We start from the raw sequence: 26,653 nt of genomic DNA on the forward strand, positions 1-26,653 counted from the left end.
TATACATATATTCATCAACTTGTCTGCAAAACTACAAGATAATTTAAATACAAATATTTTGCTTAGTAACATAGAGTATTAAAAGTAGTTGCTTTGAAAATCTTACTATCAACGACAATAATTTGTACAACAAGAAAGAAAGTTCAGTCAGACCGTAGAAATCAAAGATTGAAAAAATATTTGTGCACAAACTTGTATACTTAATTGTTGGGCAATAATGCACAGAAACCGTTTCTTGTGCGTTGTGTCTTAAAATGAAAAATATATGCACAATATTATTTATATTTTATGTTTAAGACATTTAATTTTAAGATTGATATATAACTTTCTGACGTTTACAGAAAAATCTCTTTTAAAACAAAAATATTATTGGCGTTTTAATAATGATAATACTCAATAATTCTAATAAGTCATTAAACATGCTGAGGTTCGTGATGTAAAATGTTATATATCTTTACAATGTAGTGACATTGTATTTTAAGCATTCCACTACTTGCCAAAAATACATCGTAATAAATATACAGTGTAAGTATCCCAGTAGATTAGAAAAAGTTATTTCGCAAGCTGGGGTGACGGAGTGCTGTCAGATTTATTATTCATACCAAATAGCGTTCATACGTAAGGGTAAGGTTAATATTTTATTTATATAATTTAATATATCTAATCCTTGCAAACTGTATCCAATTGTTAAATACACGCATATATTTTTTTTTACTTTTACAGACAGGTCGCTTTGTGGTGTCAAGCGGATAGTAATATGTTACATATTTTATATTGGTCCTTTGATAATACTTTTAAAATTTTAAACCAAAGATTAACTTTTGAAGCAAACATGTTGTATGTAGTCAACATCATATTGTTAAAAAGATTGGAGGAACGCGAGCGTTTTCCTCAACGGCTGCTAGATCCGCGGGCACCGCTCCCGTGTATTCAAACGCACGTGTGTCGTGTATTTATGAGTTTACATACTTCCAAGTAGTCATAGTGAGTGACCGTTATATAATTATATAGGAAGCGTACAGCAATGCTTATTTGATTCAATTCCACGAGTATTTTGTTCAGACGTGTGTATTTAAGCTAAAGTAATTTGTGTTAATTAACGGCATGACTTTTATATGCAATTCTTGGGTGTTCTAAAATTGCAATTTAACTAATTTTTTAATTAGTTTAACATTTTTTAATGCTCATTGTTTGAACCCCCACGAAATATTTTGATAAACTGGTTTCTAGCGTATTATTTATAGTCAAACATTTTTGTTTGCAGTATTTTTTTCTCCTGGGGCAAATTAATATACTTTAATGAGTCAAAAACTTGAGCAATCTTTAGCGCAACAAGTATGCTATCTAAGAAAATATAAAAAAATAAAATTCAAGAAAATAAAATTTAGGATAAAATAGAAAATAATATTTAATGGCAATACGTTTCTATAATAATTTACTTTCTGATGTGATTTTCATCATATTTTATTTAATCCAATGATCTTTATAATATTTATTTGCTGCAAAATTATACAATATCAGTAGAAAAAGAGTACGTTTTTAATATAAATTAAAAACGTTTATCGTATAATTTTTTTAAAATATAAATATTTTTTTTACACTATTTGAAATCAGGATTGTGAGTTAAATAAAAATTATATTTTAGAGTAATGTCTCTACATTTACCATAGGATATATGTATGTAATCATAAACAAGATGTATATTATCAGAAATATACACATACTATTTAGATCAGAAAATATTTGCATTCTTGCACTCACAGTATTATGCTCACCTGAGCAGGAGCGAGCGAAACATTTTAACAATACTTTTGTCATAATTTATATCTTTATTTAATATAGATTATAAGATTGATAGTAATTTGGCATTTATATCAAGATGATCAATCTTAATAAATAACACATTCATTTCGAGGAAACAATATATGAACCGATGCAAGTATTTATATTTTATATATAATATGTATCTGTATATGTACATATATAAAGTAACATAAAAGCCATTGTGACATGCTGGTGTAGCTAAAAATGATAATGGGACCTCCTATTGTTAGATTTTTATTTTACCTCGCCACTCATAAATTATATCTTTTATAATCATTTTTTAAAACCATTTTCAGGTAGACGAACAATTCCCCATATAATATATTATTAAGCAGAGCAAAATACTGTCATACTTTACTGTGAGACTGACCTAGTTTCCAAGTTATTAGATTAGATTTATAAGACAAATTCTAGAGTTTAAGTATTAAGGGTATGTAAAATACTTGAATATATACATGTATGTATAGCACTTCTACGGCATTATCAAAGTTATAAATTTAAATTTTAATACGCCTAATAAATTATACTTATATTACAATATGGCTATTCGTCTAGTAATAAATTCTTAGCGTTTTTTAAACTTACCGAATGTCCATCACGTAGATCGTTAAGTCGAACCGGAACGTTCCCCTGAAACAGATAATTAAATATGTTATTTATAACATTGAAAATAACGCTTTATACGCAAAATTGAATAATGACATAATTACGAAATTAAACAGGATTATTACTAACAACAACGTTAAATGAAAACATTTCAACTTAGTTTGTGGCGTCTGCTCATAACAGAGTTAGTGAACATTTAACTCGACACAGCTTAAAAGTAAACTAAATTACTCTTAATAAGCTTGATCATAAAAGTAAAAATATCACATTTTAATAAATTATTAAAATAGTTACATATCTATATCAATAAAAACTAATAAGGATTTAATTTATTTGTATTTAGCAGGCCAAAACACACAAAATTGCAAATCATCTTTAATGATTTTTGTATTAGCGTAAAGCATAAATTATGGATATATTTCTTATAAAATAAATTTTGTATTTATTTTATGTTTTTCTTATCAACTGTATAATAACAGATGTTGAATAATACAATGGGCAATTAAATCATATAAATAAAGGTACACATCTACTTGCAACCTCTGCTTTGTAATTATATAAAGAAGGCATGTTGATTGTTTAGCGAAGAAATTTTATTTATTGTGGTATTTAGTAGTGAAATTTATAATTTCAGTTATTTAATACATTATAATAAAAAATATTTATTATATTAAAAATATTAGTATTAATTATTATTTATAGATTATTTTAAAAAGATATTATTTATGAAAATTACAAGATCACAAACATATTTCATTTCACTAAAATAATAGTAGGGCCTTATATTTTACACAATAAATTCAATATCGAGTCAAACTTGTCATAGAATTGTGAAAAGTTTGATGAAACTTTAAAATATGTTTTTATTAACATAAAATATAGTTAATTAGCATAGATTAAGATTAGTAAGTTAATTTTAATTTCAAATCATGCTTTTTTTACAAGGGTTGATTGTATTGTATAATTAAAAAAATATCTATAAATAGCATTTGATATTTGTGGAAAATAGCCAATACTTCACACATTGCGTATTCTGCAGAGACTTACACTGTTAAGTACCCTTCAAAAAAAGAAGCTGAAGAACGAATGAAGCGTAAGCAGCCCTTAAATTGGGGATGGAATCGAGCCTCGTTGAAGGTGGAAGCCGCGCGCGGCTAGAATTGAAAATATACGCCCGCAATAAAATAAATAAAACAAAGTAACCGACGAGCCTTTTGTTCTTAAATGATTACAATAATCTGCGGGAGAGATCTCTTTGTAGGTTTAAAACGCTCCCTAGGCCCTGTTAAAATATTGTGTTCGTACACAAATGAAGACGAATACGCGCCCGAAGGACGAATAGAAGGAAATTAAAAAAGGGATTAATCCAGCTCGCATTGTTTTCGCGGTTATTAGCCCGCAGGCGCCGATGAGCTTATTCCCAAATAACTGACCGTTAGCTAAGTACTCCAGTTTTGTTAAATATTTTATATAATGAGCCCGTGAATGTAAAATAATTTTGTACTGTAAAATAACTGCCACAAAATTAAATAGTACAATTTATAAGTGACTATTTTTCAATAGAACGGTCAGTACCTTTAATAAATAGTGTCTCTCTATATAAAACGTTATATTTTTTAATTAACGTCAGTAAAAACTTTGTATTTTCGCTTATATATGAATGAAAAACAACGGTTTAGATAATTTATTTTGACTAATAAAAAATTAGAACCGAATCTTCTATAAATACAATTAATAGCAAACAAAAATAAAAATACACATCACTACAAAGGATAGCAACTAATAAAAACGTCCTGGGAATATTTTAACGTAAAATATATAGTCTAGTGAAAAAGACAGGCATTAGCTTTCAGGTAAAATATATATTAATTGATTGGAAATATTTATAGTGTAGATTATGATGAAATTATACGGAATAGATTTTAATTTTAATATCTGAGCAATAGTTCAGTTTTTGAGTTCAATTAAATTTTTAATTCGCTGATCTGCGATGTGCTGGTCGGTAATAATATAGAGGGGTCTTAACCACTACGCCGCTAATGGCTTATGTGTCAAATGGTTAGGGTTACCGAAACCAACCTACATCACACCTCCACTAACAATAATACGGGTTATTTATATACCGTTCGTTTTGTATGGCAAAGGTCCAACACCTAAAATAGCACCTTAAAGTTTACGAATAATTGAAAAACTTTGTCGCGTCGGAGCGCTGCCAATAAATATACACATATTCTGCTTTAGTTTTTAAAATAAAACTATTAATAGTTAAATTGCATTATTTTAAATCAAAGCATCTATAGAATTCCGACCATATGTTTAACTAAAATTTATAACAAGCTCACAGTTAATCGATTTTGTCGACAATCACTACACTGAATGAGATCTTGGATTATAATGCCGCGACCAATTTATATGTATGAACCCAGGAATCGATAATCCTTAATGGATTCGGTTGCCTTTTGGTGGAAACCCCCCTATACGTTTGCCAAAGGACAAGAAAGACAACTGTGGGAAGGGTCTCGAAGAATCCACTTATTGGATTCTCAGTAGAGGATTGAGCCCCGGGAAGACAAATGATACCTATCCTAAGAATATACATATGTAATACTACATTAAATCGCTAATTGATTCACGTTAAATATACTATTATTTTATTGATAAATTATATTTTTTATTAAACAATCCATGAAACAATCAAAACAAAGTATTATTATACATTCAGCAGCGAGGGCGAAATTGATGAGATATCAACCGTAATAAAATACAATTTTATACACAGTCGCAAAAGTCCAATAAAAAGTTGAAATTGTCTTCAGCGCACCCTTCGGGCCCGGACCGAAGAAAATCAATCGCCATTTTCCCTATCCGCAAAAGGGGTTTTACCTCATAAATTTTCATTGGTCACATCTCAGACCCTGGCCGAAATCTCGACAGCAAAACTTTGATCTACAGCAAAGCCGGTAGCCGAGAATTAAAGATCACTTTGTCGGTGGCGCTTCTATAGGAGAGGCGAATTTTTTTTCACAAAATTTATGTTCAGTCATAAGTAATATAGCTTTTTTTTAAATGTACGATTTATATATTTCCCGTCTATTTTATGATAGAGTTATATTATTCTGTAAGTATATGTGTTATATTGCAATGCATTTGTAGATGCTTTGATGTAAAAAAAATTGTAATTTATAATTATAAAATTGACATCGTAAATTGAAAAACTTATTACGGACGGTATTTAAATTTGTTTATTGCTAAACACCAGAAATTAAACATACGTAAAAAACTTAGGCTTTATTCTTCACCTAATATTTATTTTTGGATACTTTATATTTGATTTCACAAAAATACTATTAATTACAATAAATGTTACTGTTTTATAATAATTTTCATGTCTACGACTGTGTTATTAGTCACCATATAAAACAAATTAGAATATTAAACAAATATTTTATGGTTACAGATGAGAAGTAAAATGCTTAATAACTTTTCATAATTAAATGATAAGAAAAAGTAAAAGAAAAACAGGATTAAATGCTAATTTAAGAATATTTGAAACAGGATAAAAATCAGGAACCAATGAATTTGTTTTACAGTTTCTTTGGAATTTTAGCTTATATTTAAATTAAATGTTATTTTTGTCGTAGTCTCCAATACATGAGATTAGTGGATTAGTGTGGTTATGCGAAATATTTTTATAGTACTTTCTGGTATGAAATATTTTTTTATTGTTAGTATTTTTAGTCTAACATAGATTTGTAGGATCTGTATGACTGTATATTAAAAAAATATATATTTTTGCAATATTTAATATAAGATTTGTATTTTGTGTACAATTTTTTATAGAAAGTGTTTTAAATTTCTGCTTTATACTATGTATTTTATCTTATAAATAATAAAATTATGTTTCTGTTGAAATAAAAATGTAGAAAATGACTGTAAGACAAATAATACTTGACAAGTTTTGAAAAGTATTATTTTTTTATTTACCTACTATTTAAAACCCAAATATGTAAATACTATAAATGCATAATACTTTACTGTAATAATATTTGATTTATTTTTGTTATAAATAAGAAGATTACCTTATTAATTACCTACACAAAGATCTCCAAGTAAACTTAGTTTTTATTGAGCGATATTTTAATTCGGAATGTATGTTTAGTAATTTCTATTTATAAATAAATTGTTAATATAGAAATAACAGTAACAACTAAAATATTTTTAGACACAAAAATGCTTATTTTGCCTTATTGCCTCACGATAGAAGCTGTAAAAATAAATTAAATGTAAAATACTATATATCTACCAAGTTACATAGTTTTTATAGCAATAATTCAGTTTAAAGAGCATTTGAATATTGAGTACTATAAACTATTGCTTTATATATTTTCTAAGTAAAATAAAAACTTTAAATACCTAGTATAAATTCTTAATACAAACATAAATTAAGAACAAATTATAGTATATTAAACGGTTTTAAAACTACAATAAATGTTACTTATGTATGTAAGTAAAGATAAATAACTGTAGTTGTAAGCATGATAGAGCTAAAATAAATTTGAACCTGCAAAGAAAAGATTCGATACAATATGAGAAGACAAATGTCAGATTTAGTGAGGCAATGATGGATTTAAAATATAGCTAGCTATAGTAAAAAGGATCTAAAAGGATTGGGATGAAATAGAGTAAAAGAAAAAGCTAAAGTCAGACTGAAATGAATGCTCACATTTAAGAAAGTCAACGGTTTTTATTCTAAATGAAAAATACAAATATGCGCTCAAGAATATTTAAGGCGAAAAATTATAGCCAGTGTATATAATGTTTGACAAATAATGTTATAAAGACATACTCTTTATATCACACCAAATATTGTACAAAGCTTTACATTTTAGGTCTTTAAAAAAATTTAATTGCCATTGTCTGTCTTGATACAATAATTTATTCGTTTTATATGTTTCATCTTCAGTTATATATAAATGCAACAAGTGCTTTTACTTTTGACTTGCTCTCAAATAAAAAACACATTAAACTTCGACTTGCTTAAATTTATTAGTCACTTAAAACCATTCCTATATAATCTATTGTCTCATTGGATGAATGATTGAGTCATATCTTTAAAAAGATCTACGTGGTATTTAACACAATTCTACCTGACCTTCAACTTTAAACGCCCTTTGAATTTAAATCTTCATTTCTATCGTATAAATCATAAATATTTTAGGTTACCACTGTTATGTACGTTATTGATTTTAGGGAGACATACATACTTCACAGATTCAATGAAAATCTAAAGCTTTAAGTTTTTATTCTTTGTTTACTATATTACATAATTACTTTAATACAATAGAATAGCTAAAACATTTTTAGTGTAATATAAATATGTCAAAATTGATGTATCAGATATAGGGGTTTTAAATAAAATAACATAGTTCATGTTTAGCTCAGCGTGTTCGTTGATTCGTTAATTAATTCGTCACAATCAGTGAATATCAATGTCGTAAAGCCAAATTGGCTAATAAGGCTCGGCTAGTCACATTTGGAATTCAACCTTTACGCTTGATTCGACTCGTTCGAGCGGAAAGTTTAGCAATTACGATGGCAAACGCGACTATGAATTAAGATGGCTTTACAGAACTTTAGATAAGGATAATATTTGCGGTTTAAAAATTAATGGCAAACATCTTGACCTAGTACTTACATAAGTAGTACGATTTTGAGATCGCTCGACTTGATAGACTTTTGCGCTCAACATGAAGCGATATGAAAAAAACGAGATAAAAACTTTAAAAAAAACGGTCTCGCTCCATTGAGCAATATTTTTGCTACCGAAATTCAACATAGTTTAACTAGAACGTGTATCTCTTTCTATCTGGCTGACAGGCATTGTAACGATGTTATGTCATTCAAATACATTTTTAGATAACGGATACAGAATGGCACAAAAAATATTTGTTTTTAAAATAACTAGATAAAATCGTGCGAAATAGAAATACACTCGTTTGATCAATTTTTAAATAAATGTAATTGTATCACTCATTACAAATATCTGTAATTTAGTGCTTTAGTTCTATTTTTTTAATACAAATAATTTATTTGAAATTTCGGAGAGTTGATAATAAGGGATTGAAAGTCACTCAAATAAAGAAAATTGTGGGTCTCTTGGTTAGAGCGTAAAAAACTAGTCGGACATTTAGGGTAAGAGTTATGGGGGTGCTCGAAAAGCTATCAACCCATTATCGGGAATCGATATTTTATAAAAGACAATCTACATCCTGTACCATTTTATCCACGCCTGGTAAATGGATGCTAAAAGGTGGGCAGGGATAGCGAGCCGTGTGTAACATCAATTAAACCCCACACTTTCATCCCCGAAAGATAATCCTTCGGGAAAAAATAAAAGCTCCCAAAAAAGTGTATGGAATAAATTAATAAAAAAATATATGAACAATATAATTGGTAACAGCTTTGTTTTTGATGTATTTTTGTCAGAATTTTTTTCCCTTATGAATATGAACATTTTTTAATTTTGACTTAATCAGCGAAAATATGCAATTTAAAATCAATCTTAATAAATATAATAAAACCACGACTGTGATAGCTAAAAAACTATAATATGTACGACCTAAATGTAATCAAAAGGCTATGAGCAATAAAATACATGGAAATTGATTGTTTACTTACTTCGTATTTTAAAAGCATCACTAAAATTTCTCGGAATATTTTACCAAAATTTTATTTTACTAGCGTTTAATTAACGAAACTTGTAATGTTATCATTCAAAGCAAGAACTTCGTAGAAAATTATTTTTTATTTTATTACAAAGCTCAAAAATGTTATTAATATAATTATGGTAAAAATTATAATTAATTTCTATAATTTAAAACCACACTTTCGCCTATAATCCACAAACTTTTCCCTTCGTATATAAAACACAGCTCAGGGCGACTTAAAGCTGTGTTTTTGTGACCTTTGATACGAAACCACCTCGTGCAGGCGGTGGGTGCTTCGGAAGTTTTGCTCATTAGCAAAGAGATTTTATTTTCGCACAGAAAACATCCATTGTGATGCTTGTTTGCTGTTTTTCCAAGCCTGCGTGCAATTTTCAATACAAACAGAGAGTTTCCCTTGATCAGCAGCATGCGACAACTTTTCACACGACCCTCAAGAGGTGCGAGCTTAAATAAGTTGTGAATAAAAACTCGTTTAATGACGTAGGTTTTTTTCACTTCAATTAAACGCAAGCTAGTCGTTTAATTTAACTGACGCCTTTTATATTACTATGCGTTAAATTGAAAAAGTTGCAAAGCGTTACAGTTTATTATATTTGTAACCTAAGAAGTTTTGGTTTTCATTACTTTAGATAGTAAATTATATTTATACTTAATCAACTTCAAAAGCACCTACTTTCTAGGTAATACCTTCACAATAAACATTATTATTAAAAGGGAAAGATTGTAGTTTATTGACGTGGTTCTGTTTGTGTTAAAAATCTTTTGCAAATTATTGTTAACTTTATGGTTTTTTTAACGTTTAAAAAAAACTAAAAGAGATAATATTAAACAAATGTAAATTAGTAGCAGTAAATTTAGGTATTAGATCTGAATTTTCAGATAAGGAAGAAGCAAATAAATCACAAAAAATCAACAACAGCACCAGCTGAATTAAAAAAAATTCATGTTTTATAGATTGTATTATCAGTAATTTGACAAAATGAATAATTAATATATTCTGTTTCATGTGGTTATTCCTAGAATAAAATCTAAAAACACAGTCTCGAATCTATCTGGAAAATATTTTTTTTAAATATGTCATATCAGTAAAATCATATCGGAATACATTTTCATCGGTAGATATATATTTTGACCAGTGAAAATGTAAATTAGCTGGCAGATGCTAGTAAAATGATATGATTTCAACAAGTCTAAATACATTTTCATCAGTAAATATATATTTCTACTAGCGAAAATATAATTTAACTGTTAAACTTTCTATGAACTCAATTTGACAGTTGCGAAACGTCCATTTGCTGTTCAAACCCAAACCTAACTTAATGAAAGTTCTAAAACTAATCTTAAAATTTTCATTAGGTAAATTTCAAAATACAAACTAAGCCAACTCATCTCTCATGGGAAAATAAGGGGGAAAATTAGTACAGACAGACATTCATCTCACATATTGCTCCACAGTTTGTCTGCATTTCGATATTATACCATATTTTAAAAATATGATAGCTATCCTTACCGATATTACTATGGACTTCTAATAAAATAGGGTTAATGAAAGTATTTTCAAACCGAATGTTGGTCAATAGAAGAGCGCAAAAACAATGAACACTTAAAATTTATCAACTACAATTTACCGCCAGCATTTAATCGCTGGCGGTAAGTTGCAAGCGATAATTTTTAATAGACTAAAAGTCTGACGATCATTATTTGACTGGTTTTACCAATGCATCCTTATGGTGCTTACACATAAAAATATTACTTATAAATATTTTAAAGTAAATAAAAAACAATCACGGTGCATACCAAAAATATGTAAATGAGCACCATTCCACATTATTTTTTTCTAGCGTCTGATAGCTATCACCGAAAACATCGTTGTGTTTTGCAAGCTCTCATGCGCTGACGTCCTGGCCGCGACGGTCAAGAATAAGGGACGCGATCGCGATTCTCAAGGGCACTTGCGACTGAAAGTCATTGATGGATTGTCAACACCCTCTCTTAGCAGCTTTAATAAGTGCTTTATTAAGTAAACACTATGCCGAGATGCAATGAATTGCATCCCAACGCCTGTTTTGTGTGTTAATGAAAAATATATTTTTTATATTTTGAAACAATAAAATATGTTCTTGTGCCTCTAGAACAAAAGTGGCCAACCCAAATGATCTTGCGGGTCACTTTGGACATGCATCATAACTCCGCGGGCCACAAATGAAATTATGTATCCCCATATTAGATTTAGATACACTATAGACATTTTTTGAAGTGAAAAATTATCTATAGTGTAGCGACCATTATAAAATAAATATATTGTGATGAATCTCGCGGGCCGGAAACATGTTCAAGGCATGCGGCCCGCGGGTTGGACTGCTCTAGAACATAAATCTTAACCGAAATAAATTTTATTTTATTTTAATCAGGGCCTTTATTAAACTCATTCGAGATCATTTTTGTAGTATTAAATGTATAAGTAGTAGTAGCAAATACATTTAAATCAACTTATACTGATTTTTTTTATACGAAATCTTTTAATTAAATTTTATTTGTACAATTGCATTAAATTTGTACAAATTAATTAAAAACTAATAAAAATGATTGCCATATGAAATATAATATATAAATTATTATATTTAAAAACGAATTATGAGTTTCTTTTAAAAATTTATACTACTGGATATTATAAAAAAAAAATTGAGTACAACCTTTTTATGTTATGTATATATAAATTAACCCTAGCCTATGGGATTGTACTTTTTGTGATTTAATTAATTAAATAATAGAAGAGAAAACTACAATTCCATCGCAAACAAAGGTCGTGCGAAATTTCGCGGTCACGTCTTGTGTTGACTTAAGAGTGGCCTTTCCAAATAAAGGCTGTCTTTCTATACAAACACATACACACTCAAAGATATAAATAAAAGAACAACAGGCAATTGTTCGACGGCACAAAAACGAATCGCCATTGAAGGCGAAGAGCTCTCGTGTAATTAGCAGAGACACAGTCGCGCGATGCTTCTTGTTTTGGTACACCGTATACACAGTACAGAATGGGGGAAATGGTGATCGGGAACGGGGCACACCGAAAAGTAACAATGTTGGCTTTGAGACCCGAAACACAAACACGCCGGGGCCAACATAAATACACAAGAGGTCGAGACACGAAAAATCACGACGGCAACTTTCCCGTTTAACGTAATCAAGAGGACTAGGCCGGGGAAATTGGGAAATTTCGATGTTAACATGCCCCCACCGACCGGCTTTACACAGCGGCTCATGCTTATGAATATTTCATATTATTATATTATACACCACTTTTTTCGTGGTGTGTGTGCGCGTGGTGTATGCCATAAACGTAAACGTGCACGTGTACGTTAATGTTTTATTTGCAGTGTGCCCACGTTGCTACGCCACGGATGCTGCGTCATTATTTGCATAGGTCGGTGGAAAATTTAAGATTTTTTGGATAAAAGCATTTACTTACATGTGTTTATAAACTAGTAAAAAACTAAAATAACAAAGGGGCGGTTTAATGTCATATCAATCGACTTGATTGTTTTAGGATTTTTGTCATTAGATTACATTGTTATTTTATTTCCTGAATAACTCTAACGATCAAGAAAAGTGTATTAAAAAAACATTTGTATAAATAATTTATTATTACAGATTAAATTAAAATTAGAACTACAATATGAATGATTACTTTTGCGTCAATATAGAATAGAAACATATACATTAAAATATGGAAAATATTTATTTTAAATAAGAGTGCAAATAGGTCAGTTTTTCAATAAAACAAATTTTGCATAATGTAAACTGTTAATTATAAAAGCAAATAGTTAAGTTTTTTTCGTTGAACTATAGCAAATTGAAAAATACTTAGGGAACTTAAATTTGCTCCTGTGAGCCAATACAACTAGGGAAGTCAAAATCCCAAACAAATACAGATTTGGTCCAAATATGTTGCTTTGAGGCACATCCGATGATATTTAGAATTGTTTTGTGTTTAATTATCCGACCTTAATTTGAAAGGAACTATCTTTTAGGTAGGATTGAATTATTAAGAAGATGTGTGACAACAGTTATATATTCTGTAGATTAATCCAAAGTGCTATACTTTGTCAAAAGCCATTTTCATTTTTAAAGTCTTTTTCTTAGAAGACAGTGTATTTAAAGTAACAATAAAATATGTTCATAATTTAAATTTAACATCGGTATCTATTACAGAGAGAAAACATTGCAAAACGAAGCATAACTTTTGCTCGCTTACAGCAAAGCGTAAACAAAAACTTATTTGCTGTTAATTAAATAAATTGTATTCACCATTTAATTGAATATCGTAAATTGCCCGAGTTTATACCTACTGTTCCTTTGACGGTTGCCTGGCTCTGTTTAATTAAGTGGAAATATGGTTTACGTTCCAGTTAATCGTAAAGCAAAACGCTTATCTTTTAATTAATAATTTATACATCACAAATAAGCGAATATATTCAAGTAAATAATATTACACCTTCGTTGTCCATAAAATTACTCTAAAGTTTCCATTCCTATTTGCTCTAAATTCCCACGAGTTTTCCCATGACCCATGAATTCGAACTAGGGTTGCCATCAGCAACAAAATCTCAATTTGGCTTTTATTATTGGCGACACAGAAATTCCATTTCACTTACGCACATATGCGGTTAATAATTTTTGCCAAAACACTATTAGCATGTATCATTTTTCGTAGAAAGGGACCTTGCGTGTCTTGCTTCAACCCTAAACCTATCGTACGTATCCAAAATTGTATTCTATCCTCGTAATTTCGTTTCGGCAATAACAAATTCGATCTTATCCCTAGCGTTTCGCATCCTCTCAGGTGCCGTTCTAATATTTCCTTCGTTTACCCCTTCGAGCTATTCGTTTCATCTAATGCTATTCGTTGGTAAAAAATGTTTGCCCCTTTTCTACGCGCATCTATTTCTTATTGCATATAAATTTATTTATTATTTTTATATGACTTTTTTCAATCTCGGGTATTCGTTTTACGATCGCAAACAGTAAATCATGTCATTTTATATGCGTATAAAATTAAATCAATATAGAGAGTGGGCTTTAAAGACAATGCCGTAAAAAGCGAGATAACATATAAAGGTTATTCTGTTCTTATAATTAAACATATAATTTATTAAAATTAATGAGTAATTAATATTTCATTAATAAATCTCTTTTATTATCTGTGATGTTATATATAATTGTATTAAAATTAAATAAATAATATAAATTGCAGTTCTAGAACTCCTAATTAAACGATTGTCCTTAAATTCATTCTTAGCAATTAAGAAAATCGCAGAAAAGTCATTGAAGGATTAGTAGCCATTAAATTGAATTTATTGCCTAGTTCGCCTGAAAATTTACGACCTAAGTTCACCGAAAGAAAAATCCCTCTAAATTCTTGGGTCATTTTTATTAAATTACAGTACTACACGTCTCGAATATAATTTAATATGTTTTATAACATTGTTTAATACTTTATGTAATATGTGTTTCATTACATTTTATATGTATTTATTTTTTAACAAAACCAGTGATAATTAGTGACATATTTTTTAATATAAATACATTAACTACGGTAGTTTAAAATTCATATCTACAAGTTTGATTCAGCTTAAAACATTAAAATAAAGCAATTTCAGTATAAGTTTGTTTTTAATATTACTGCTTATAGTTTGAATTTGCTTATTGATCAATTCGTATAACACATATTTTTGTTATAATAAGCTTTGCTAATAAGCTTTGCTACACAGCTTCGACCAGAAGCAGTTTAAAGCACTTCAACTAAACGTGCTTTGAAATGCACATTGAAAACAAGATAAACATATAATTTTAATGAAAAATATTAAACTCGTAAGAGACAGCTATAATATTACTATTCTAAAAATATTTATTAATTAAAAAAATGTACGCCTTGTTTAGCATCTTAGTATCCTAAAGTGATAAACTGTTGTGAGAAAGTTTTTGGAAAAATATGCAATATAAGGAAAAAATTCACAAAAAATCGTTTACAAAATTGATATCTAACTTAATTACAAAATAAGAGAAATATCTATATGCACTTTTACATTCCAGTGACGATATTTTGTATTAATTATTTTTTAGACAAAATAAATAAAATACAAAAAAATCGCCGTTACTTAAAAGCTGATGCAAACACGAGATTGTTGTTAATTATATTTGTATATAAAACAGTTCTAATAATAACCTAAAGAGACAAGTTAAGAAAAAACAGTTTCTAATCTCTTCCAAAATTTTTTTTTAAATATGTCATTTCAGTGAACTCATATTGGAAGTCATTTTTAGCAATAAATATATATTTTTATCAGTGAAATTATAAATTATTTGATAGATGCTAGTAAAATTAAATAATATCAAATTTTGTATGTGTAGTAATATATATGTATATATTTACATACTTATCATTATTTATTTACATCCGATGTATTAATGTTACAGCAAATGTGTATTTTTTGGTTAAATATATTTTCACTAGTTAAATACTAGTAGATATATATATTTCTACTAGCGAAAATATAATTTAACTGATATGTAGCTCAAAAGTGTATTTGATACTTAATTTGACAGTTGCGAAACGTCCATTTGCTGTTCAAACCCAAACCTAACCTAATAAAAGTTCCAAAACTAATCATAGTTTTAGAACTTCATCTCTTAGGGGAAACTAATCGAAAGAATAAGTACAGATAGACACATATTGCTCCACAGTTTGTCTGCATTTCGATATTATACTGTTTCAAAAATATGATAGCTATCCTTATCGATATTAGTATGGACTTCTAATCTGAAAGAGCTGATCAAAGTATTTTTAAACTGAAATCACTTCTCAGAAGACAAAAATATACGTCAAAAGCAATAAAATCGTGTCGGCGCCGTCGCAGTGGGAACGCTCGGTATCGTATTATGCTCGGTATTATTCTTGTCACGCATGGACATCAGCATATGAGAGCTTGCCAAACACAATGATGTTTAAGGCGATAGCTAACAGGCGCAGGAAAAAAATAATGTGGATAGGTGCCCATTTACATATTTTAGGTATGCACCGAGATTGTTTTATATTTATAATTAAAACGGGCAAATCTGTACCAACTGAGTAAGTCAATAAGACATAATGAATACCTACAATTAAGTATTAACCACCAGACTGATAGTCTGGGAGTCAGTGACATATATATTATTATTGATGTACAATGATGATATAATTTACTGAATATAATTATGAATTGCTACAAAAACCTAATATATAAACTAACATAAAATTATGTAAGTTTACGAATAATGTTATTAGAAATATGTGACGAAATGAATTCAGCAATATTAAAGTTTCAAGGTAGACCATAAAAAAATATATTATTATTAAATGTTATTAAAAATCAAAACCAATAAGCGGCGCTTCCACAGCGTATATATACATACCGCCACTAATACATATGTATTTTTAAAGACGTTTGTAGAAACTTTTCCTCGCGACGTTTAATTCGCGGATTCCTTCATTTACAGCAAGATTTTAAGTACTCGAGTAAATTCTGCGCCGTTCTCAAACGTCACTAATAACAATTATCCTCCTTTGCGTAATCGCGCATGTGCTTTTAAAATACATACACACACATAGGTAAAGCAGTGCATAAAGAGCTTTCCCTCGTAAAGACGTAGTATCTCGCGTCACGTTTCGCACTCGACGCGCTAACGACGAAAGTTTCAGATTAACTTGCAGACCGGAAAATACTCGCGGACCATTCGTACCGTTAAGTCCAATCTAAGTCTAATTTCGAAGAAAAGCACACACACACACACACACACACACACACACACACACACACACATATACGCGTTAAATTACGTAATAAAATGTCTACGTTTCGCAACGTAACGAGCCTCGTTTGTTGCGGCGCGTTGATTTAATTCGTCGCCGCGTTTTCCGCCAAACACATTTCCCGACCTTCGCGTGCTTCGTTATTAAATTGTTTGCTTGCCGAAATTCATATCGTAAATTGTCTTTAGTAATACGTAAATAAACGTGTTATCTAATATAAACTCTTTACAGCAGGCATATCAAACGCGGTCCAAAGAATGTAAGTCTTTATATGGCTCACGGTCAATTAAATGTGATTCGCAAGATGGCTGTTTATAACTAGAGTCTCCATTTCGAGTAATCGAGTACTCGATACTCGAGTATTTTTGTCTATTTTTCAAGTACTTGATAATCGAGTATTTTGAAAATTACTCGATTAATACTCGAAATTAAAAAATTTTGAAATATTTCAGAAACAAAAATAACTTTAACTCGGTCCGGTAAAGGTTAACGTCTTGCTTTTATTTGGCGTTTATGCCCGAAGTCCCGAGTTAGAGCGGTTACTATCAGGTATAATTTTTTCATAGTTCCATAGTTGCATAGTTCCGGGCGTCGGCTATGTTAGTGGGTACGACGGAGAAATTTCTTTTGTGTTTTCTGTTCGACAGCCCGACTTATCTAATTTATGGCAATGAACAATATGAAATATCAACAAAAAATTTTTTTTGGGTTTTATGACTATGCAGTTGTAGCGTAAAGTGTTGTAAATTGTTTATACTTATCCCTCAGCTTAAAATATAAATCAAAACAATTGTGTGTTTTAAAGGCATTTAAAGTAAAGTCAGTTCTTTGCGAACCGTTTAGCTCTAGAGTGAAAGGGATTTACCCAAATACATCTTCGAAGGATATAGATTTAAATTCTTCGCATTAATCAGAAGGAGTAGAATATTGTGTATTGTTAAGAAAAAAAATCTATTCAAGAAGAATTAGAAAATGCTATTTTGTCAATAGTCGTAGGAAATAAGAGAAAAGCAGAGAAGGGAATAAAAGAAGAGAACATAAAAAGAGAGTTCAAAAAATTTTATATCTATAAAAAGCGAACAGATATAAATTAGAAGCCTTATCCAACGCGTTAATGACAATAAGACCAATATCAACAGCAACGGAAAGGGTTTTTTCCATAACGGGAATAATAAAACCAAAGGTTAGCAGTAAAATTGTTTTCGAGACACTTTTTACATTATTGTTTTTAAAAAGTATGTTCGTGAAGTTAAAATAATTGTAAAAATTAACATACTAAGTATTTTATTTATTTATTTATATGTGCACGAATTTGAATAATAGCTATTTTGGTACATTTGGTAAATACTCGAAAGTACTCGAGTACTCGAGTATTTTAAAATTTTAATATTCGATACTCGAGTAGTTGATGGTTCGAGTAATTGGAGACTCTATTTATAACAATGCAGCCTGTGAAAAGATTGTGCTACATATGTTTAAAAATATCTAATTTCTGTATCGTATTCTGATTTGCGTATCGATTTTATTTTAACGGGTTGCAAAGTTAGTCTCACTGCTCAATCTCATATCGTAACAATTTCCTTATATTTAGAAATGCACAAATGTCTATTTATAAAAATAGTGACAAATTGTCCATAAATAATTATAGACCAGTCGCAGTGTTGTTAGCTTCCGCTAAATTATTCAGAATAATTATAAATATACATTTATGTCTTCAATTAGATGTTTTATTCGATACGTATATAATAGGTGTTTTTTTAGAGTTATATGTTTTTTTTACAGATATTTTTTTAGTGGTAATGGCCATGATATTGTCTTTATTGAAAAGATAATTTTATACCATTAGTGTTTAAATATGATTTGGGGCATATAGGCGCCGCGATTGGCTCGAATAAAGCGCAATCTGGTAGTCCAATTTTCGAGCAGATGGGGCCGTATATCGGCAATAACGCGGCGAATGTTGGCTTCCAAATCGTCAATCGTCCCTGGTTTATCGGCGTGGACTAATGACTTCACAAATCCCCACAGAAAATAATCCAAAAGTGTTAAATCACACAATTTTGGAGGCCAATTCACAGGTCCATTACGCGAATGTTTCAATAAATTGATTATGACGCGCGCTGTGTGGCATGTTGTGCCACTTAGTTGAAACTCTTTTACATTAATGACATTTAATTCGGGAACGAAAAAGTCAGTAATAATAGATTTATAGCGCTCTACATTGACTGTAACGTTCTCGCCGGCATAATTTTTGAAGAAATATGGACCAATGATTCCACTGGTCGATGAAGCACAACAAACAATGACTTTTGTGGATGTAATAGCATCTCAATAATGGCTTGTGGATTTCTTCGCTTCAAATGTGGAAATTTTGCTTGTTTACGTAGCAATTCAAGCAAAATTAGCTTCATCGCTGAACAAAATTTTGTGGTGTAAATGAGGATCAAGAGCAATCTCGTATTCGGCCATTCACCATTTTAATGTCAGCAAGGAGGGGCTGGTTTAGTATGTACAATTAAATTGAATTATTTAATATTTTTTTACAATGTATTGTTTTGTGGCGACCACACAGTTTGAATGGGCTCTTGTCTCAAAACTAGCGTTAATTTACTGTTACCAAAACGGTCATCCATCAACAAGGAAACAACACAATAGCGTAAAGAATTTTGACCACACTGCTATCGTTACGACCACATAAATAACACGAGTCATTTTTGTCATCAATGTTGACATCATCCCTGCGCCAGCTTCTCCATCACCGCTCGGAGAAAACATCTCGCCATTTATCATCTATCGCAACTTATGTAAATATAGGTAATAAAACTGTAACTAAATTCTACCCTGAGTCTCCCTGGCTACTTCGTAGCCAGTTAACATTTTTTATCTTACTTAAATTATATTTTTTGTGTATTGTAATAATACTGTAAAATATTTTTGCCCATCGTGACGCATTAGAGTAATATGAATTGGGTCACTGTGGTCTTAATTTAATTTAAATAAATAATAAAATAATAATATACTTAGGTGTCTCAAGAAGAGTGGAAAATTTAAATTTGATGCCATTTTTGCTATTGTACTTTGTTAGCCAAACCATTATATCAGTTTAATGGTAGACAATCTGCCATTATTAAAAATTTATCGCTATTTAACAGTGTTAAACATTATTTCAAAAATAGTGAAAGTTTGACTGCTACAATTCGCAATTTTTGACTAAAAATCACGATTGTTAGTCAGAATGTGGCTGAGAGTCTGGGAACATCCATTTGGCATCATGCTCAAGAATGTAACATTTTAAAAAGCACTATGCAGCGTATTCTCACGATATATTGCGTCTTCATGCCTACAAAGTCCAACTAACTCAACAACTAAAGCCTACAGAGCATTCACAGCAAAGAGAGTTTGTCAATTAAGTCCTTCAACAGCAAGCAAAAGGTGAGTTTTAAAACAAAATCATATTCAGCGATGAGGCCTATTTTTTTGTTGATGGTTTCGTGAACAAACAAAATTTCTGCATTTAGAGTGGCGAAAACCTACATGTGTTTCATAAGAAGGAAATAGATTTTAAACGTGCCACTGTTTGGTGTGAGTTTTGGGCTGGAAGCACCATTGTACCATTTTTCTTCGAAGACGATGCTGGGAATGCGCAGTCTATGGCGAACATTATAGCCCAGTTATTTGTACTTCAAATGAATAGAATGGATCTCGAAAACACATGGTACCAACAGGATGATGAAATAATGGCATTATTATACGAGACATTCTCTAATCCTGTAATCTTCCATTTGAGCGACCAGAATTTGCCACCTAAATCGTGCATTTGGACTTCTTTCCTTGGGGTTTTTTGAAATTAAAAGTTTATTTCAACAAGCATACAAGCCTTAAAGGAAGAGATTAGACGCTGTATCACTGGAATCTAGCAACAGTTATGCCAAACCGTGATTGAAAATTTCGTCAAAAGAACGCAAATGTGCCAGCAAAGCCATTTATCAGATGTGCTGTTTCATACATAATTCCCACACATCTACTTTATGATTAAAGCAAAATCTCGGTATTTTAAAAAAAAAAACGGTTTTAAAATTTAAATTTTCCGCTACTGTTTGGAAACCCACTAGTAAAATATCACTCTATATTATAAAAATAAATGTAAATTTGGTTATATGTAAATTTTAAATAACATACGGATTCTTTTAGTCGTTGACGTAATACGCGATATGTAAACCGGCGTGTAACATTATAGCTCACCTGAAACAAAAAAAATAATAATAAATATTAGTATTTTAATAAAGTAAATGGTACATGAATAAAAATGTTATTTTAATATATATTGTAAACAATAATAAAAACACTTGATGGATAGAAAAATTAACCAATATTAAACGTATGTTAAAGACTAAATAATAATTTAAAAAATATATGTAAACAAATAAAAATATACAATTAGAATGCTCTTAAGAACTTTTAAATTAAAGAAATTGTATTTACTTAAAAGCTTTTATGACAAAAATAGAGATTACGAATGGGAATTCCGAAAGTGTATTGAAAAGGCTAAATTTGACTTGAACCATGAGAGCAAATTAAATAAATGTGATGATATGAGATGTAATATTGGTATTAATTAGTATTGGTACCAGCCATCAAAAACACCATTAAACAATGTGTCATGAAATAATACTTGAATGTTTTAGATACGCTTCAATGGGTAAAAAACTAGTTTTAATATTAAAAGGATACCTCAAATAAAAACCTAGAACATATTTGAGTCATCCCAATCGTCGCTTATATTTTTTATGCTGTTGCTATAATAAAAAAATATATGTATTAATTATTAAAATTATTAATTAAATACACTGGTAAATTAGATCATCTTTTTGTAATATAATATTATGTTTTATGTACGCTTCTGCGTGGGTTTATTTTAATTACGTCGCATTAACTAATCCGCCTATTCAATACGCCGAAATTAAATTAATTTATCCATCGAACGCCTGTGTGTGCCATTTAATTATTCGGTGGCTGAGAGGAAATAAGCTGAAGGTAAATACACATGTATAAGCGCAAACGGATGAATTGAGATATTAAATTGTGATATTAAAAGATATAAGTGATTTATCGAATAATATATTATGGCGAATGTCACGCGCAAATGGAAATTTGAGATAAAGCTGCTGCGTGAGCGTTATGAATTTACAAAATAACACATCGAACGTTTCATAGAACAAAAAAATAATGCAAATAAAAGATTAGATTTTCATTTATAAGACATGTTATTTTTAGTTAAGTTAATAATTTTATTTTTATTTTATACTTCACATCTGCAATGTTTTGTATGATATAAAAACATCGAAAAGCTTTAAAGATGGAAAAGCATACAAAAACTTATTTATACACTGATATATTTTTATTATGACATATAAAGCCATACATCGAGCATTGTTGTCAGTTTCCAGCTTTTGACGTGTCAGTTCTAATACACACATCAAATATCAGACGCTACTATAATAGTATATTGTAATATTAATATTCATTTAGTACAGACAAGCTGTATCTCAATCAAGTGTCGTGAAAGTTACATATATTATACTTATATAACTTTAATAAAAATAAATTATTCATGTGCTATACAAAAAATTCCGCTCAACTCACAAACCGCCTTATAAATTCAACACCTAAAAAACGAATACAAGAACCCGCTAGTTACAAGAGAAAAAAATAGGGTTAAAAAGGTAGACTTGTCCAAGAGCCGCCCGTACCTGGTGATTTTTTTCCCCCTGAAAAGTACAGCGATTAAAAAAGTATTAACTAGCAGAGCGATATCTTGCTGAACTTTAATCCAAGTTTAATTGGACTAACTGCGGTCAGGAGTCCTTACTTTCAGCAAATAGTTAACATCTACTGATCCCGACGATGGTTCAGCGCCAATTCCCTAATGAATAACTATTATATTATACTATGACCTTCGATAGTGGTTATGTATGTATATAAACAATAAATAAATGGTTTGAGTCAAAATAATAATTCTATTTATTTATGTAGAATACTGTCAAGTGAGTGCTGCGAATGAGTAATTTATTGCTTTGGCAGTTATTCATATTTGATATTTTTATAATACGTGCATAGTTCTCCGTTATCTTGCGAATGACAAGGGTTCGACTCATCGGTCATATTTGATAAAATAATACACCTAAATATCTATGATGATTTTAAAATATTGTTATAAATTATGTGTATATTTTTAGTATGTAAATTATTTTATGTTTAACTTAAAAATTAGCTCGTACCCAGTAGGTCCTTTTCGTGTTCTTTGGACCCTTCGGGACCTTTAAGCTTCCCTTTACTAAACATGTTTTCCCAAAATTTCGTATGTTTATATGACATTTTCAGTCGTATAATATTCAGTACAGCAACTTAATAATAATAGCAAAGGGTTTTATGACAACCTTTTCCTCGTGATAAAAATAATTACGCACTAATTAAATCATGACCTCACCATACAAAATATTTTAGCTCATAAATATTAAAAATATACACAAAATGTAAATTAACTGTAATTTACCGTTACTGTAATAGTATAATATTATAAATAAATATGATTATTTAATTTTTTACATATTTTGTATTTGTTATTTGATAACTATTGGTAAGCTATAAGAATTGTGTAATGATTTCAATATTCACTTTTTTAAATTTTTTATTAAGCTCTCGTTATTTAAACATACTACTTTTGCTATGACACATACTCAAAAATATTTTTTAAATACATTTTCACCATTAGTTTGGACTATGGAACATATGCCATAATAATTACACTGTGGGGGGTTTCAACCACCTACACAATTTGTTACAATTTAGAGGTCACTCGAACGACCATTAGAACAAACAATGAGCGAGTGGACTCCACAGTGGCTTTGAAAGTAGAGTATTCATCGTGTCAACTCTATCGTGTAAAATCTGTCAAATCAACTCGTTTTGAAAGTGAAGTTTCTGTCGTGTGTCCACTCGGACACACGACGGAAACTCAATAATTGCGCCAATAATTAGAAATATTGCACGGAGCACCTAATAGCACATCCGTTTCGAAATGTGTTAATCACTGATAAGTACCGCCCAAGAAACTACTCTTTGTTTGGAAAGAACGCGCGCTAAACAATACAATATACCCTGCGCACGTTACAATTTTTCTTCGACTCTTTAGTTACCGATTGCTAGAGTGACTATCAGGATATTTATATATATTATTTATATATATTTAGTATATGTAAACATCATAACTAGTTCATTTTCCACGAATCAAGTAAGCCAATCAATGTTACACAAAAGACCGTTTCGTACAAAGCTAATATTGCATTAAAAAATTCTCAGTAAAGAAATGGTCATTATTGATCCTGGGAACTGACATGACAACAAAGTAACTGAATATTACAAACAAACTCTTAACATTGAGGTAATGTCCTGTATACAATAAGGAAAGTAATTACACGCAGAACTTTATAATAAATAATAACCATGAAGTGCGACAAGTGTAAGTGAAAGATTTGTATACAACAGACAAGTTCTAAGAAACGAGTAAAACGCGCAACGTCTTTAAGGATGTAGAATGTCGGTAAAAAAAATAAAAAAATACTCTAAGGTTACTAAATTAAATAAACTAATATATTCTTGTAAAAATAGTATTTTTAAATTTAAGTACCGTTAGTCGAAAATCGTGGTTCAGTTCGCGAAATTTACCGTGTGCTACGCCTATTTTACGGTCGACATAAACGTCCATCCAAGCAAATAAGTCGAATAACCATGGATCGTTTTCACACTATGCATACTTTAATTGATAATACGCATCCGCAGAGACGTCGTACTTAGGAGCTTTGGTTTCAACAAGACGGCACAACATGCCACACAGCGAGCGTCAGAATAAATGTATTGAGTGAAACATTTGATGAGCGCATAATTTCGCGTAATGGATCTGTGAATTGGCCTGCAAGATCGTGTTATTTAACACCTTTGGATTATTTTCTGTGGGAATATGTGTCGCTAGTCAACGCCAAGTCGCAATAAACTTGGAAGCCAACATTCGCCGCGTTATTGCCGATATACGGCCCCAGCTGCTCGAAAAAATGGTCGAAAATTGGATTTTTTTAATGCGTTTTATTTAATTTTATAGTTCTATACCCCTATAAAAAACACCCTTTATATATTATCATATTGGGTTACTATGCTATTTAAATTATAAAAGTATATATGGATCGATACACATAATACAAAGAAACATACACCGATCGCTTCTAAAACCAAACACAGTTGTGTTTACAAACCCCTTTCGAATATTACCGCACATGCGTCTTTTATTGTTACAGTCGTTCCAGACAAACTAATTAATTATCGAATAACTGGCGTTACAAAGTCAAATCCATCAAATCCGATTACAGTTTTGGATAAACACAGTTACGGATCATAAAGGCGTTGACTTCCAGCGCAAGAATTAAGTGTGATTACACACGCTGCGGCCGGAGGAGTGATTCCACGATCTTTTGTCTCCGCAGCATCCACGGCTCTATCTCAGATGTGGTTCTGGTACATTAGCCTCAGCGTACATCATACTGGTTCGGGGTGTGGGGGCGCACAGTGTGCGGAATTGTGTATTTAGAGAGGGAAAATATATTTTGGCCGCCGCCGTTACGCAGGAAAGTAAATCGTAAATCGTCAAGGAAATGTAATCAGATTTTTATCAAAGCGCAATATATATTATATATATTTTTTATTACTAATAAAAATATATTGCAACAGTAATATCTACTGGTAGAGTAATATGAAAGTATATATATTTTTTAGTATCTCTTTTCGTATACATACAAGTCAAGTTTAGTTCTTACAGACATTTAAATCAATCCATGCTGGTAAACGCTTTGACTTTAAATTATTTTTATTAGTTTATAAAATACTACTTTGAAATATATCTATATATAAATATAATTTAAAATATGTTCACAGATAAATTTCCCTTTGCACTGTAAATAACTGGGGTTAAACAGCATACGGTTACAATAAATTCTCAAAGGTACGAATATCACCGAGCGGTTCATTCATGTGGAACGTTGTGTCAGTCGAGCGCAAAATCTCTATTTGTTTTGTTGTATAAATGTATTTGTGTTTTTTGCTGCAGATGAATAACACAATTATAATTTATTTATAATAAACCTAAGACTGAATAATTATTTTTTATCAACATTAAATTACTTTCTACGTAATCCGCTGAGCGGAAATATATATAAAAATATGTATAGTAATATTTGTTAGTATTATTAAATTATTGCTATAATTATAGCCGGCAAATAACGACACAGAGATTTGCAAAAAAATTTTTGAACTACGTGAGCGAGTGACCTTAGTCTAGCGATCGGGAGAAAGGCTCGCGAGAAAAAGCAGTTTGTGTGTCATATATTATAAATATATATATATATATATTTATTTACTTTTTTTTAATAATGGATGATTTGATTTATTTAATTATTGCTTTACGTTATAAGGTTGTTCGACAAGTTTTTTTATGTACGGGTTAAAGAGGCAAAAAATAAAACATGTTATATTTTAAATTAAAAATCCATATTTTTAAGGATTTTACGAGTTATCGAAGTGTAACTAAACTTGATGT

General features: G+C 30.2%; 1 protein-coding gene across 4 annotated transcripts in view; it reads right to left on the reverse strand.

Moving 5' to 3' along the window:
- GABA-B-R1 (gamma-aminobutyric acid type B receptor subunit 1) overlaps positions 1 to 26,653 on the reverse strand; it is a 333,811-nt gene that overhangs the window by 148,921 nt on the left and 158,237 nt on the right. For all 4 annotated transcript variants that reach the window (XM_088184582.1, XM_088184585.1, XM_088184583.1 and 1 more), the window contains exon 3: positions 2,410 to 2,454. The gene's annotated coding sequence lies outside the window, so the exon portion shown is untranslated. The remainder of the gene's footprint in view (positions 1 to 2,409; positions 2,455 to 26,653) is intronic.

This window comes from Plectrocnemia conspersa, unplaced genomic scaffold, assembly GCF_051122295.1.
Source record: "Plectrocnemia conspersa isolate PC_06_02 unplaced genomic scaffold, ASM5112229v1 ptg000004l, whole genome shotgun sequence".
NCBI classification, from domain to species: domain Eukaryota; kingdom Metazoa; phylum Arthropoda; class Insecta; order Trichoptera; family Polycentropodidae; genus Plectrocnemia; species Plectrocnemia conspersa.